This window comes from Microcaecilia unicolor, chromosome 2 (genome assembly GCF_901765095.1).
Source record: "Microcaecilia unicolor chromosome 2, aMicUni1.1, whole genome shotgun sequence".
Lineage (NCBI taxonomy): Eukaryota > Metazoa > Chordata > Amphibia > Gymnophiona > Siphonopidae > Microcaecilia > Microcaecilia unicolor.
The window spans coordinates 80,459,891-80,473,017 of record NC_044032.1 but is presented as its reverse complement, the minus strand read 5'-3'; the positions used below and the strand labels follow the sequence as shown (position 1 = coordinate 80,473,017).

Here is a 13,127-nt window from a genome sequence, read left to right as displayed (position 1 = left end):
TGCAGCAGGGCCCATAGGAATAAAATGGGCCCTGCTGCAGATTACTCGAGCTAAGCTTTAGTAAACAGAGGGGGTTAGTCTTGTTCATAATTCTGCCCAATATTTAAAATCATTTAACTGGCCAGGAACAGCTCCTGTCTGGTTAAATGGCACTTAACCGGCTATCTGGCAATATTCAGCAGGAGATAGGCGGCTATCTCCTGCTGAATATTGCCGGTTAGTGTTTACTGGATAGTTGGTTATATCATGCGATATAACCGGCTGTCCACCAATATTCAGTGCATTACCAGCTAAGTTTGGCAACCAAATTAGGCTGCAAAAATAGATGGAATATCTTTGGCTGGTTTAAACTTAACTGGCCAACGCTGAATATCAGCTTGGCCAGTTAAACTTAAACTGGCCATATACTCAATGCTGGTCACCAGAAATGCCTGGCATTGACTATCTGGGTACAGCGTTAACCACGGGAGGCAGCCTGGCTACCTCCCACAGTCTGAATATCAGGCCCAATATTATAAGTAGCATACTATGCCAAAATGTGTATTGTTATTTGAAACTTTTTTCTGCTGTAATTTTCTATTGCTTGTGTCCAGATTATTTTTGATGTATACCACATTGGGAGAATGTCTTTAAAAGGTGATAAAGAGGGGCATTTTTGATATAACATCTAAGTCCAACTTTGGACGTTTTGCTAAAAACGTTCAAAATTCAAGTGGGGAATTTCAAAACAGAAAAACTTCTATTTTTTTCAAAAATGGCTATTTGCTAGATGTTTTTGTACTCTGTGCATTTATCTTTTTGATTCATTTTTGAAAAAAAAACATCCATGTTAAAAACACACAAAAACAAGCCACTGGAATGTAGGATGAGCCAGCATCTTAAGTACACTGGCCACACAGACATCCCAGGAGAGCAATGGGGCTCTCTAAGAGGCACTGCAATGGACTTCAAATAAATGATCCCAGCTACACATCTCTTCCATTGCTCCCTTATTTTGTCTGCTAAGCCCCCCAAAACTCACTCAAAACCCAGTACCCCCAACTGTATACCACTAAAATAGCCATTATAGGTGAAGGGGGCACCTATATGTGGGTACAGTGGGTTTCTGGTGAGCTTTGGAGGACTCACAGTTTCCATCAAATGTGTAACAGGTAGAGTGAGGTATGGGTTTGGGTCCATCTGTCTGCAGTGCACTGCATCCACCACTAGACTACTCCAGAGACCTGCATCTGCTCTAATGGGCCTGAGTATAACATCTGAAGCTGGTATAGAGGCTGGTAAGTAATGTTTTAAATCACATTTGTGTGTGTGGGGGGGGGGGGGGGGGTAGTGACAACTGGGGGAGTAAGGGGAGATCATCCCTGGTTCCTTCCAGTAGTCATCTGGTCATTTAGAGCACTTTTTTGTGGCTTATTCACTAATAAAACAGGTCTAGACCAAAACATCCAACTTATAGCCCTGGATGTTTTTCTTTTGTTCCATTGTGGCAGAAAAACATCCAAGTGTTAGGAATGTCCAGATCTACCTTTAACACACCCTGACATGCCCCCTTGTGATTTGAATGCACTTCTGATGGACTTCATAGAAAAACTTCTAAAAATTGGTTTTGAAAATACCAATCTGGACGTTTTTGCAAGAAAAACATCCCAATGCAGATTTATGCCACTTTTTGGATGTAAGAAATCAAACTCTTGTATCTGAGATAGATATCAGTGAGATCAGTGACAACTTGATCCATATTTGGTGATATCATGATTAAAATAAGATGTTATTCCAGCAGCCCGGAGCATCTATAAAGACTTTTTATATGTAGATTTACACATAGAATTTGTTTTTATAACATTCTTCCCTACATACAAATATAAAAATATATGGAGAGTTTTGTGGTTGTATATATATATATATACTTTACAAAATGCAATAGTCTGTGGGGTCAATATTCAAAGGACTTTAACCGGGCAGGAAAGGCTCTTGCTTGGTCAAAACCTGCTGAGCTGGCTGGCCACTAATATTCACAAGCACTTAACCAGATAGTGCTGCAGAATACCAGCTCTAACTGGCCATATGCAAGGGCAGTCCAGAGGTGGAGTTTGGGCGGAGCTCCTATTTAGCCAATTAGTGTGATTTTTAGTCTGTAAAACAACTAAAGGGTCCTTATACAAAGGTGCAGTAAAAAGGACCCTGCGGTAGCAGTGGGGGACGTTTTTCCCGATAGCCAGGGCCCTTTTTACCACATGCGGTGGGGAATATTTACTGCCACCTACTGAAGTGGCAGTAAGGGCTCCCACGGTAACCCAGCGGTAACCAGGCTACGCCGATTAATGCTGGGTTAGCACCACAGCAAAAGTCCAAAAATATTTTACAGCATGCCAGAAATGGCATGCACTTAAGCCGGAACTACCACCAGCAGCTGCATTGGGCCGGCGATAGCTCTGGGTTGCCACACGACAGCCCTTTTGTTAAAAGGCCCCTCAGTATGAGGATAAAGTTAGAACAGGAAAAAGGCTGTCCTAACTGTATCCACCCAGTTAACCAAGCACTGGTATTAATATCAGCCAGTGCCCATTTAATTTCCAGGTTGCCACACTAACAAGTATATTCAAGGCCAGAGGCTAGATATGCCCCAGCATTGACTATCTGGGGCTAATTCATCCAGGGTCACTGAGAGGAGGGAAGGGGGGCAAAATTCCCTGGACCAGGCCCAGTGCCAGCAAGCTTCTTCCTGCTGCCTGCTTCCAGTTCTGTCCTCCCCTGCTCCTGTGTGCCGCCCAGGACCCGGATGATTGCATTAGTGCAATATTGCGTTAATGCGATCATCTGGGTCCTGACTCCCAGCACAGACAGAAGCAGGAGAGGACAGACCATGGGAGCAGGCATGCAGGAAGCAACTTGCTGGTGCAAGGCCCCCCCCCCTTGGAGGCAAAAACTGAAAGGTAAGGGAGTGGGCGGGTGGTGTGAGTGGGGAGGTTGGTGCATGTGGGGGGGGGGGGCAGCTTGTGGTGGTCCGGTTCTGCACCGGGCCCGGCTATGTCTCTCGGCAGCCCTGAATTCAGCCCACAGCTGTGAGTGGTCTACAAGTCGCTTACTACTGCAGATTGAATATCAGGCACCTAACTCTTACCGTTCAGTAAATCCAGACTGCCCCTATCGGACTGACCGTTCACTTGTCTTCTAGATTGTAAGCTCTTTGAGCAGGGACTGTCCTTCTATGTTAAATTGTACAGCACTGCATAACCCTAGTAGCGCTTTAGAAATGTTAAGTAGTAGTAGTCTTGCATGTATAACTGGCAGGCATCCATGTGTTTATTTATAGCTGCTCCAGAGCAGACACAAATATGTACATTATGCTTTTGCCACTAGTGGCACATATAAGAGTTGATTTTATAATATGGACTATTATGGACTAGATTCAATAAATGGTGCTGAAAAAAAATTAGCACTAACGCTATTCTATAAACAGCGCTCTGAGTTGGGACAGACCTCATAGACCTACCAATAAGACAATCAGATCAACACGAACATACCTAAATCTCCACTACTCAAGCCAACCTATGCATCCAGCTTCTCCTACATAAGCACACAACTGTGGAATGCACTACCAAAAGCCATGAAAACAATGTACAACTACCTGAACTTCCGGAAATCACTAAAATCCAACCTGTTCAAAAAGGCATACCCTATCGACCCAACTTAAGTGCCTAAACCCTGCAACACAACGAAACCAAAGCTCTGCACAACTCTTCCTCTCTATGATTCCCCAATGTGTCTATAACATATGAACCTTATTCGACCACAACTTTTTGTATTTGTTTCTCTACCGGAGATGGCAAACGCCTCTACGGTACAATGTAAGCTGTTTATAGAATAACATCCAACACCAGGATCTGCATCCAAATTTGGGCACGAAGATTTACACATAAATTAGGAATAGATCCCCCGAATTCTATAATAATACATGCATCATTAGTGAATGCCCTGACCCACCCATACCCCTCCCATAGTCATGCCCCCTTCTCAGTTACACGCTGAAAGATTTACGCATGCATCTTTATAGAATAGCGTCTAGCAAGATGCATATGTAAATCCAAATTGTTGCCATTAGCACCAATAATTGATTGTTAGCAACCAATTATTGGAACTAATTGGCTCATTGCTCAATTAAATTGCCCATGCAAATTGGGCACATGCCCAAATTTGCATGTGCAACTTTGAGCACCATACATAGAATCCAGGGGTATATGTGCATTTCCCCTTTATACAATTGCTGCCTTTCTACTTATACTGGCTGCATCCACATATATGGCACATTATGGGCTCCTTTTAACAAGTGGTGATAAAAGAGGCCCCGCGGTAGCATCAGCGCGTGGGTGTACCGTGTGCCGAGGCCCCCTTTTACCACTGCTGGTAAAAGGATATTTTTAAAAGAAAGGAAACGGCCATGCAGTAAGTTAAACACTTGCTGCGTGGCTATTTAAGAGACTTTAAGGGCTCCCATGGTAGCCTGGTGGTAGAAAATAAAAAATTATTTTCTAGCACTGGGAATGGCGTGCGTCGGGAGCCCACCAGTAGAGCTGAATTGCCATTCAGCAAGCCCACAGTAGGCTTGCTATGCTTTCATAAAAGGGCCCGTATAAATTATCCTTCCTACATATAAGTGGCATAAATTAAAATAAAAAATATATGTAGTCAGCAGAAACCATATACAGTGGGGGAAATAAGTATTTGATCCCTTGCTGATTTTGTAAGTTTGCCCACTGACAAAGACATGAGCAGCCCATAATTGAAGGGTAGGTTATTGGTAACAGTGAGAGATAGCACATCACAAATTAAATCCGGAAAATCACATTGTGGAAAGTATATGAATTTATTTGCATTCTGCAGAGGGAAATAAGTATTTGATCCCCCACCAACCAGTAAGAGATCTGGCCCCTACAGACCAGGTAGATGCTCCAAATCAACTCGTTACCTGCATGACAGACAGCTGTCGGCAATGGTCACCTGTATGAAAGACACCTGTCCACAGACTCAGTGAATCAGTCAGACTCTAACCTCTACAAAATGGCCAAGAGCAAGGAGCTGTCTAAGGATGTCAGGGACAAGATCATACACCTGCACAAGGCTGGAATGGGCTACAAAACCATCAGTAAGACGCTGGGCGAGAAGGAGACAACTGTTGGTGCCATAGTAAGAAAATGGAAGAAGTACAAAATGACTGTCAATCGACAAAGATCTGGGGCTCCACGCAAAATCTCACCTCGTGGGGTATCCTTGATCATGAGGAAGGTTAGAAATCAGCCTACAACTACAAGGGGGGAACTTGTCAATGATCTCAAGGCAGCTGGGACCACTGTCACCACGAAAACCATTGGTAACACAATACGACATAACGGATTGCAATCCTGCAGTGCCCGCAAGGTCCCCCTGCTCCGGAAGGCACATGTGACGGCCCGTCTGAAGTTTGCCAGTGAACACCTGGATGATGCCGAGAGTGATTGGGAGAAGGTGCTGTGGTCAGATGAGACAAAAATTGAGCTCTTTGGTATGAACTCAACTCGCCGTGTTTGGAGGAAGAGAAATGCTGCCTATGACCCAAAGAACACCGTCCCCACTGTCAAGCATGGAGGTGGAAATGTTATGTTTTGGGGGTGTTTCTCTGCTAAGGGCACAGGACTACTTCACCGCATCAATGGGAGAATGGATGGGGCCATGTACCGTACAATTCTGAGTGACAACCTCCTTCCCTCCACCAGGGCCTTAAAAATGGGTCGTGGCTGGGTCTTCCAGCACGACAATGACCCAAAACATACAGCCAAGGCAACAAAGGAGTGGCTCAGGAAGAAGCACATTAGGGTCATGGAGTGGCCTAGCCAGTCACCAGACCTTAATCCCATTGAAAACTTATGGAGGGAGCTGAAGCTGCGAGTTGCCAAGCGACAGCCCAGAACTCTTAATGATTTAGAGATTATCTGCAAAGAGGAGTGGACCAAAATTCCTCCTGACATGTGTGCAAACCTCATCATCAACTACAGAAGACGTCTGACCGCTGTGCTTGCCAACAAGGGTTTTGCCACCAAGTATTAGGTCTTGTTTGCCAGAGGGATTAAATACTTATTTCCCTCTGCAGAATGCAAATAAATTCATATACTTTCCACAATGTGATTTTCCGGATTTAATTTGTGATGTGCTATCTCTCACTGTTACCAATAACCTACCCTTCAATTATGGGCTGCTCATGTCTTTGTCAGTGGGCAAACTTACAAAATCAGCAAGGGATCAAATACTTATTTCCCCCACTGTAAATACTTTTGAATATTAACCTGTACAGATTTTCATAGGATTAATTCTATATAAACTGCAGAAAGGTAAAATTTCCCAGATCCAGTGCAGTTTGCAAATAGTTTGTGGCAATCCACAGCAAACTGTATATTTGTTTCCATTTGTTTCATTACCATTTTTCATATTTGATTTTCTGTTGAAAGTATTTGCTGTGAAATGTTAACACTGGCAAACAAGGCAAATTCTCCTGATTCGCTTTTCCACATTAAAAATTCATGCATCTCTATCTGCCAAGGGAAATTATACTAAAATTATCCTTAAGAAAAAAAACATACCAGACAGGACGAAAGAAAGATGCATAGTCTTAGGGCCCATCTGGTTTGTGTCTCCTACTCACAGAGGCCAGTGCATGTGGGGTTTTGTTGTGATACACTTGGGCTCCGGAATGACAGATGATACTTGTGTACTCATGCATATTCATTGCAACTGGCCAAAAAAAAAAGACTGGTTATGGTGGAGCAGAGGACAGGATGGAGAACCACTGGGATACTGCACTGGTAAACTCTGCTAGCTAAAGGACAGCACTGAAATGTTTCGTTTCAAAAATGGTCTCCGTTCTAGCTCTCAGGTAGAACAGGTCAGGGTAACTCAGCAAGAGTTCCCTACATCTCTCCTCAGCAACTCTGTTCATCTGGTAAGTCATACCTTCTCCTCCACTACCAACTCCAGACTTCATTCTGCCACATGCCTGAAATAGACTTCCTGAGTCAGTAAGTCATGCTCTGTCTAGGATAAAAGCCCATCTTTGCAAAGCTGCTTTTAACTTTTTTACTCCCTATTCACCTGTTGAGTACCCATGTTTTGTTTTAATAATTCCCACAATAAATAATTCCTTAATTCCTTATTTGACCTGATTGTGTTAGATTGAAAGCTCTGTCAGGAATCATCTCTTATATGTTTGCCACCCTCAGATCACCTCTGGACCCTGAAAATGAGTAAAAGAAAATGGGTCACTGCTGCAGCCCCCAAGAGCCCAGGACAGACCCCAAAATGGTCCCCCCCTCCAAGGGTAAGGAAAATGTATTTATTTTAAACCCCTTTACTTTCGTCCCTGTGAAGAAAATGTAGACCCCGACATTTCCGTAACATCACAACTGATTTAAATATACATCACAAACATTTTAACACATCATTTTCCCTTTTTCAAAGTGTAACCACTTCATAATTCCATTAATGTTATCACTTTTCTAAACACAATGCTTTTGCCAACCTCATAACAATGTGTTTTCTTGGATACATGTCTCTGGTAACATTGTTTTTCACCTAATTGCTTAGTTGTATGCAATAAGTACTCTACCATTTCACAAGTTAATCTACCTTTATGTGGTCTCTTCCTTTAAGATGCCAGTTTTTAATTTACTTAGATCCCATGTGTTTTCCTTATAACATTGGGTCTTGCACCAGGGCACCCTGCAACACCCTGTCTCCCAGAGAGAGTCCGGTCGCAGGTCCTGACAAGATCCCTTCTTCTTCTTTTTCTTCTGAAAATCATAGTATCGCTTTTCTTGCTGCTTTACAACACCTCGCTTTTGGCACTTCAGAGGACCAACCCTTGATAGCAGGGAGTCTTTACTCGGATTCCTCTTTTCCTTGTCACTCCCATGTTCTTGATCATCACTGACTGGTTGCCTCCTCGTTCCTGAACTCTGATCATTCTCTTGAACAGGATCTTCCTCTTCCTTCCTGTTTCTTTTTCTTCCTATTGCCAGGAATTCTGGAGAAGATGCTTTCCCAGCCCCTGCACCTTTACGGACTACTTGTCTCTCTTTAGCTCGGTTCCTTCTCTTCATTACAACTTCCAAATTGACCAAATTATTTTCAGTTGCCCTTGTAGAGGTGATAAGTGGCTACTTTGAGCATTCCCCTTTTTCCTCTAATGCTCTGAGCTCAGTTTCTTCTTCTCTCTCTCCTCATCAGCTCTCCCAACAGCTATATCACTGTTCTCCCATTTGAGGAATTCTTCTGCCACTTCCACTTCTATTGCATGCTCCACCCAGAATACCACGACTGCAGTCAAATCTTACGGTTCCTGCTCTTCTCTTCAACATGTTTTTTCCTCAGAAATGTCTACTTTGAACTCTATTTCAGTTTGTGCTTCCTCCTCAAGGGCCATTCCCCAATCTTCCTCCCATCCTGACTCTGGAGAGGGAAAAGATTGACTATCATCTTCTAGCAACTCCTTCCGGGCCCTCCTGTTCCAGAGAAGCATCTTCACCCAGCACTCGCTCTGGATTGCAACAGTCCGGGCATTCTGTCTCCTCTGTTTTCTGATCTATCTCTGGCTTTTCCATCACAATCTCTTCCATTATGGTGATTTGCTATAACCCCTTCCTTACCTCATCAAACTCAAAGAGGAGGACTTGCATGTCAACAGGAATCCACACTAATGATGGTCCTGGATCCAATGTTTCACCGTGTTCTTCCAACATTGTTTCTTCCACTTCCTCCTCCTCTGCCTGGTCCTCAGGTTCTTTAGGAGCACCCTATCACTGCAGGAGCATATTTATGGTGAGTTAAACAGCTGCTCATCGGTAGGCTTCTGAGCACCCTTCTCCTCACAGTAGACAGACGCTTTGGCCAGATCTTCCTGTTCACCATCACTTACCATCTCAGACTCATCATAAGTATGGTCTTCATGTTCACCATCACTCACCATCTCAGAGTTATCATAAGTATGGTCTTCCCTTTCTTTGGAGGAACTGGGTTCTTTCAAAACCATCTCACCCAGATTTGCTTCCCCTTCCTCAACCAGCTGTTTTCTTCTGTGGTATTCTGCTGTCAATCGTTTCATCATTTCTTCAAAAGCAACATCTTTATTCCACAGCTCCCTTGCTTGCTGACTCTCCTGATATTGTTCTCTCGGCTCACTTCCACGCCAGCTTCTCTGATGCCACTCCCCTCTCTGGTTTCTTCCTTGTTGTGTCTCCTGGTACTCAAATATTGTCATGAACTCTTCGGTACTGAACAAGAGTTCATAATTCTCTTCATATTCACTGTAATAAGATTCGTATTCCCAATATCTCATGGTAAGTGTGCAGTTTTGGCAGACATTTCCAACTTGCCCACAACAATAATAAACCAAGGGTCTCCTTCCTTTTCTGTTAGCCCTGTATGAGTAGCTTCTCTGTTCTTTCTGCCTCATCTTGCTTTCCTGATAAAGTCTTCATTCTTCTCAAAGGACCTCCATGTCAGAACCCTGACTCAAACTCTCCTAGGGAAAACAGGGTATCACTGAAGGGCTAACCTGTGCCTGCAGGCTGCAGAGTCACACACACACACCCTAGGAAACCTCCAAAACATATCCTGTCCACGACACAAGAAACGTTCAGTAACCCAACCTTAGCTTCAGCACTACTCAGTCTCTATAACAGCAGCTGGTATGGCTGTTGATCACATCTGGTTAAGACTGAATCTTGTTAGATCTGTAGGTATGCTGTAATTCAGTTGTCTTTTTCTTTTCTTTTTTTTTTGGCTACTTAGGCCAGGTTTCTCAGAGGAGAAACTTGAAGAATTTTGGATATAAGGAAGAACAGTGCTGCACTGTTCAAGAGAGCATGCCTATTTGCCTAAAGCTGCCAAACACAGCTCTTTAAGAGGAAGAGCCACAGCAGTATAGTTTTAAAGCTGAGGTTCTGAATTAACGGTTACACTGGGTGAAGGCTATTTCCTATGGCAAGCACTGCTGGACAGGATTGCCAGAGTTTTAAGAACAGAATAAATTCTGATCCTGCCTTTCAAATTCAGGATCTGAAAACTCAGACTCCAGGTGAAGGGGCCAGAGACAAGCCTTTCTTTTCCAGGCAGCGGAGCTGAGGATAATTGTTGCTGACAGAGATTGTTTGAAAGCCCAGGTGTATCATTTTAAAGGGGTTGGGGATTAGATAGGTAATACTGGCTTATCTTTTTATTTCTCTGGGATTAGCTCTAGTCACACTCTAGGTTCCACAAGAAGAACTAAGTAACACAAGAAGAATGCACCACAAACAACTCTTTTATTGATTTTTAAAAGTAAGGTAGTGGGCATGTACCTAGCTGGTAGAGGAGGTCATGTTCCTGGTGGGCCTGGTTCCTAGTCTGGTCCAGTGAGGAGGCATGCCTACACAATAGAGTGCATGGAAGAGGAGATAATTTTTTTTGTTGTTGTTAAAGTGTACACACAATTTAATCATTTAACCTTCGAGTACTCAAGCTAAACTTGGTAATACTTACCTGGTGCATCTGGGCACAGTCCTTTCCAAATTCTGTCTCTTGAAATAATTAAGCTGGGAAAAGAGCAGACAAGAAATTTTACCTCAAAGCAACATGTTTTGGAGTTTGAAAAGAAAATTGAGATTTGGAAAATATTTTTGGCTGATACTTATCTAATCTTGTTCACTGGGGAATTTGTAGCCCAATAACACAACAGGGAAGAAGCCTTAGAAAAGAATTCTGCAACATATTAGGTAACTGTATTTAGCTCCTTAGTAAGAAAGACACACACAGCTGTGAATTTTAAATGTTTTTAAAGAAGTCTTAAATCGTTTCTGCTCTTAATGGTCCTAAAAACAAATTTTAAAAACTGAGATAACATCTTTTTAATATAGCTTGTGCAAAAAACATATTTGTTATTTTGAAAGAAACTTGTAAAATCTCTTTCTGTTTAGCACCAATGAGAGTTAATGCATACGTTCTTAAATTCAACACTGATAATCTTAACACCTGCTTCACTTTAGGCCTACATGTGTCTCACTTTAGGGGAAGCCAAAACTTGACTACTGTGACCAATAACATCAGTTGTTGCAAACTAAACAGGGACAGCACCAAAGCCACAAAGAGGTGTTCCAGATCTGTTTTGGCTCCATAGACAGGATAGTGTTTACTTGCAAATGTGACTATTGGGTCTCTTGAGCAATACTCCCTGGAGAGTCGGAGCAGACCCAGAAGACAACCATGGAAGACTGGGCACAGGCTCTTTGTAAAGAATGGAATGCATACCAGGAGAGGTTGTGAAGGCATGAGGAAGAGCTGAAACCAAAAGTATGATCCTGTCCATGACACCACAATAGATCTGCAACATTCCCTTGTGGCTTCGGTGATATCACAGTTCAGTAGCGACAGCAGAAGCTGTTATTATTTTCCCCGGAACTGTGATAACATGTTGGCCTAAAGCTTTACAGCCATTAAAATAACCAGTGTTGATATCAGAGTATATGTGTTAACCTCTGCAGATACTTAGCAGAAAGAAATTGTACAAAGTTCTTTCAAACAACAAATGTGTTTACTGCACAAAGGGGCTCATTTTCAAAACACTTAGACTTTCAAAGTTCCATGGGTTACTAGGGAACTTTGTAAGTCTAAGTGCTTTGAAAATATGCCTCCATGTATGTTAAAATTATATAGTTTTACTCAGCTTTTAAAATGCATCATTGAAACCATAGGTGCAGAAAGGGCCCGATATTCAGCTAGCAGCGGGCACCACTTTTGCTGTTCACCACTAGCGTTAAACCCAGCATTGAATACCCAGGGGTTTTTTTTATCTGTTTAAAAGTTAACCGGTTATGCCAATATTCAGTGCTACCCAGTTAACTTTTTAGTGGTTAAACATAAGACAGCTATCTATGTGGTCCTATTTAACTTCTGAACTTATCCGGTAGCTGCTGAATATCGGTGCCTAACTGGATAAATCATGTGATATAGTCAGTTATGCGCTAGGTGCTAACCAGCAATATTCACTGGAGATAACCGGTTATCTCCTGCTGAATATTAGGCACCAATATGCTATTTAACTGGTCAGCAGCTGTGTCTGGCTGGTTAAATAGCTTTGAGTATCAGGGGAAAGGGTTTAACATTTTTTTTTTTTTAAACATTGAAACATTGTTTTTAAAATCCACAGCTGTGTAAAACTTTCTTAACTAAAGTGCTAAATATGAATAGCATTTAAGTTGCAAAATTTAACTTCAAAGCTGTTCCCCATAAATGTATCAACAAGGCTACAAACTCCCCCAGCAAGAAGAAATAAGATAAGTGCAAGGCAAACTTAGTCTTTGAACTTCAAGCCTAGAAATGCGTTGCTTTGTGGTTTTAAAAAAAAATCCTTTTTTGTTTTTTTTTTAAATCTCTGCTCTGTTCTCATCTTAACTCTCTCCAAAGACAGAGCCTGAACAAGGTAGCACCTGGGAGAACCAGGTAAGTTATTTAAGATTAGCTTGAGTAATCAGTTTTAAATGTTCTCTCTAAAAACAAGTGTGCACACTTTACATATTTTTAAAATGTATCTCCTCTTCCTTGCGCTCTCTTGTAGGCATGCCTTCTCACCAAAATGGATCAGTAACCACGATCACCAGGACCAGGAACATACTTCTTCAACAAAGCCTACAATGAGAACCGATAACCGATAACCTCACTAATTCACCTCACCAACCCACTCAGTTATGAAAATCCACCTCTATAACTACCCTAATCACTCCCTTCCTTCCTTCTTCCTTCTTCTCTCTTCCCTACTTAATCTCTGCACAATACTAACTGTATCTGATATCTTGGAACGACATTGTTAACAAAACTATGTAAGCCACATTGAGCCTGCAAATAGGTGGGAAAATGTGGGATACAAATGCAATAAATAAATAAAATAAATAAACTTCACCACCAGCCAGTTAAGTACATATTCCCTTACCTTAAAAAATCAATAAAAGAGACTCTCTCTCTCTCTCTCTCTGGTGTGTCCTCATGTGTTTTCTAACTCTTCTTCTGGAACCTAAAGTGCATCTAACTATTCCCAGAAAAGAAAAGATAAGCCAATGTCTCTTGTTTAG

General features: G+C 42.2%; 1 protein-coding gene across 2 annotated transcripts in view; it reads right to left on the bottom strand.

Annotated features, from left to right (window-relative positions):
• C7 (complement C7) overlaps window positions 1-13,127 on the bottom strand; it is a 120,469-nt gene that overhangs the window by 29,832 nt on the left and 77,510 nt on the right. The window lies entirely within an intron of this gene.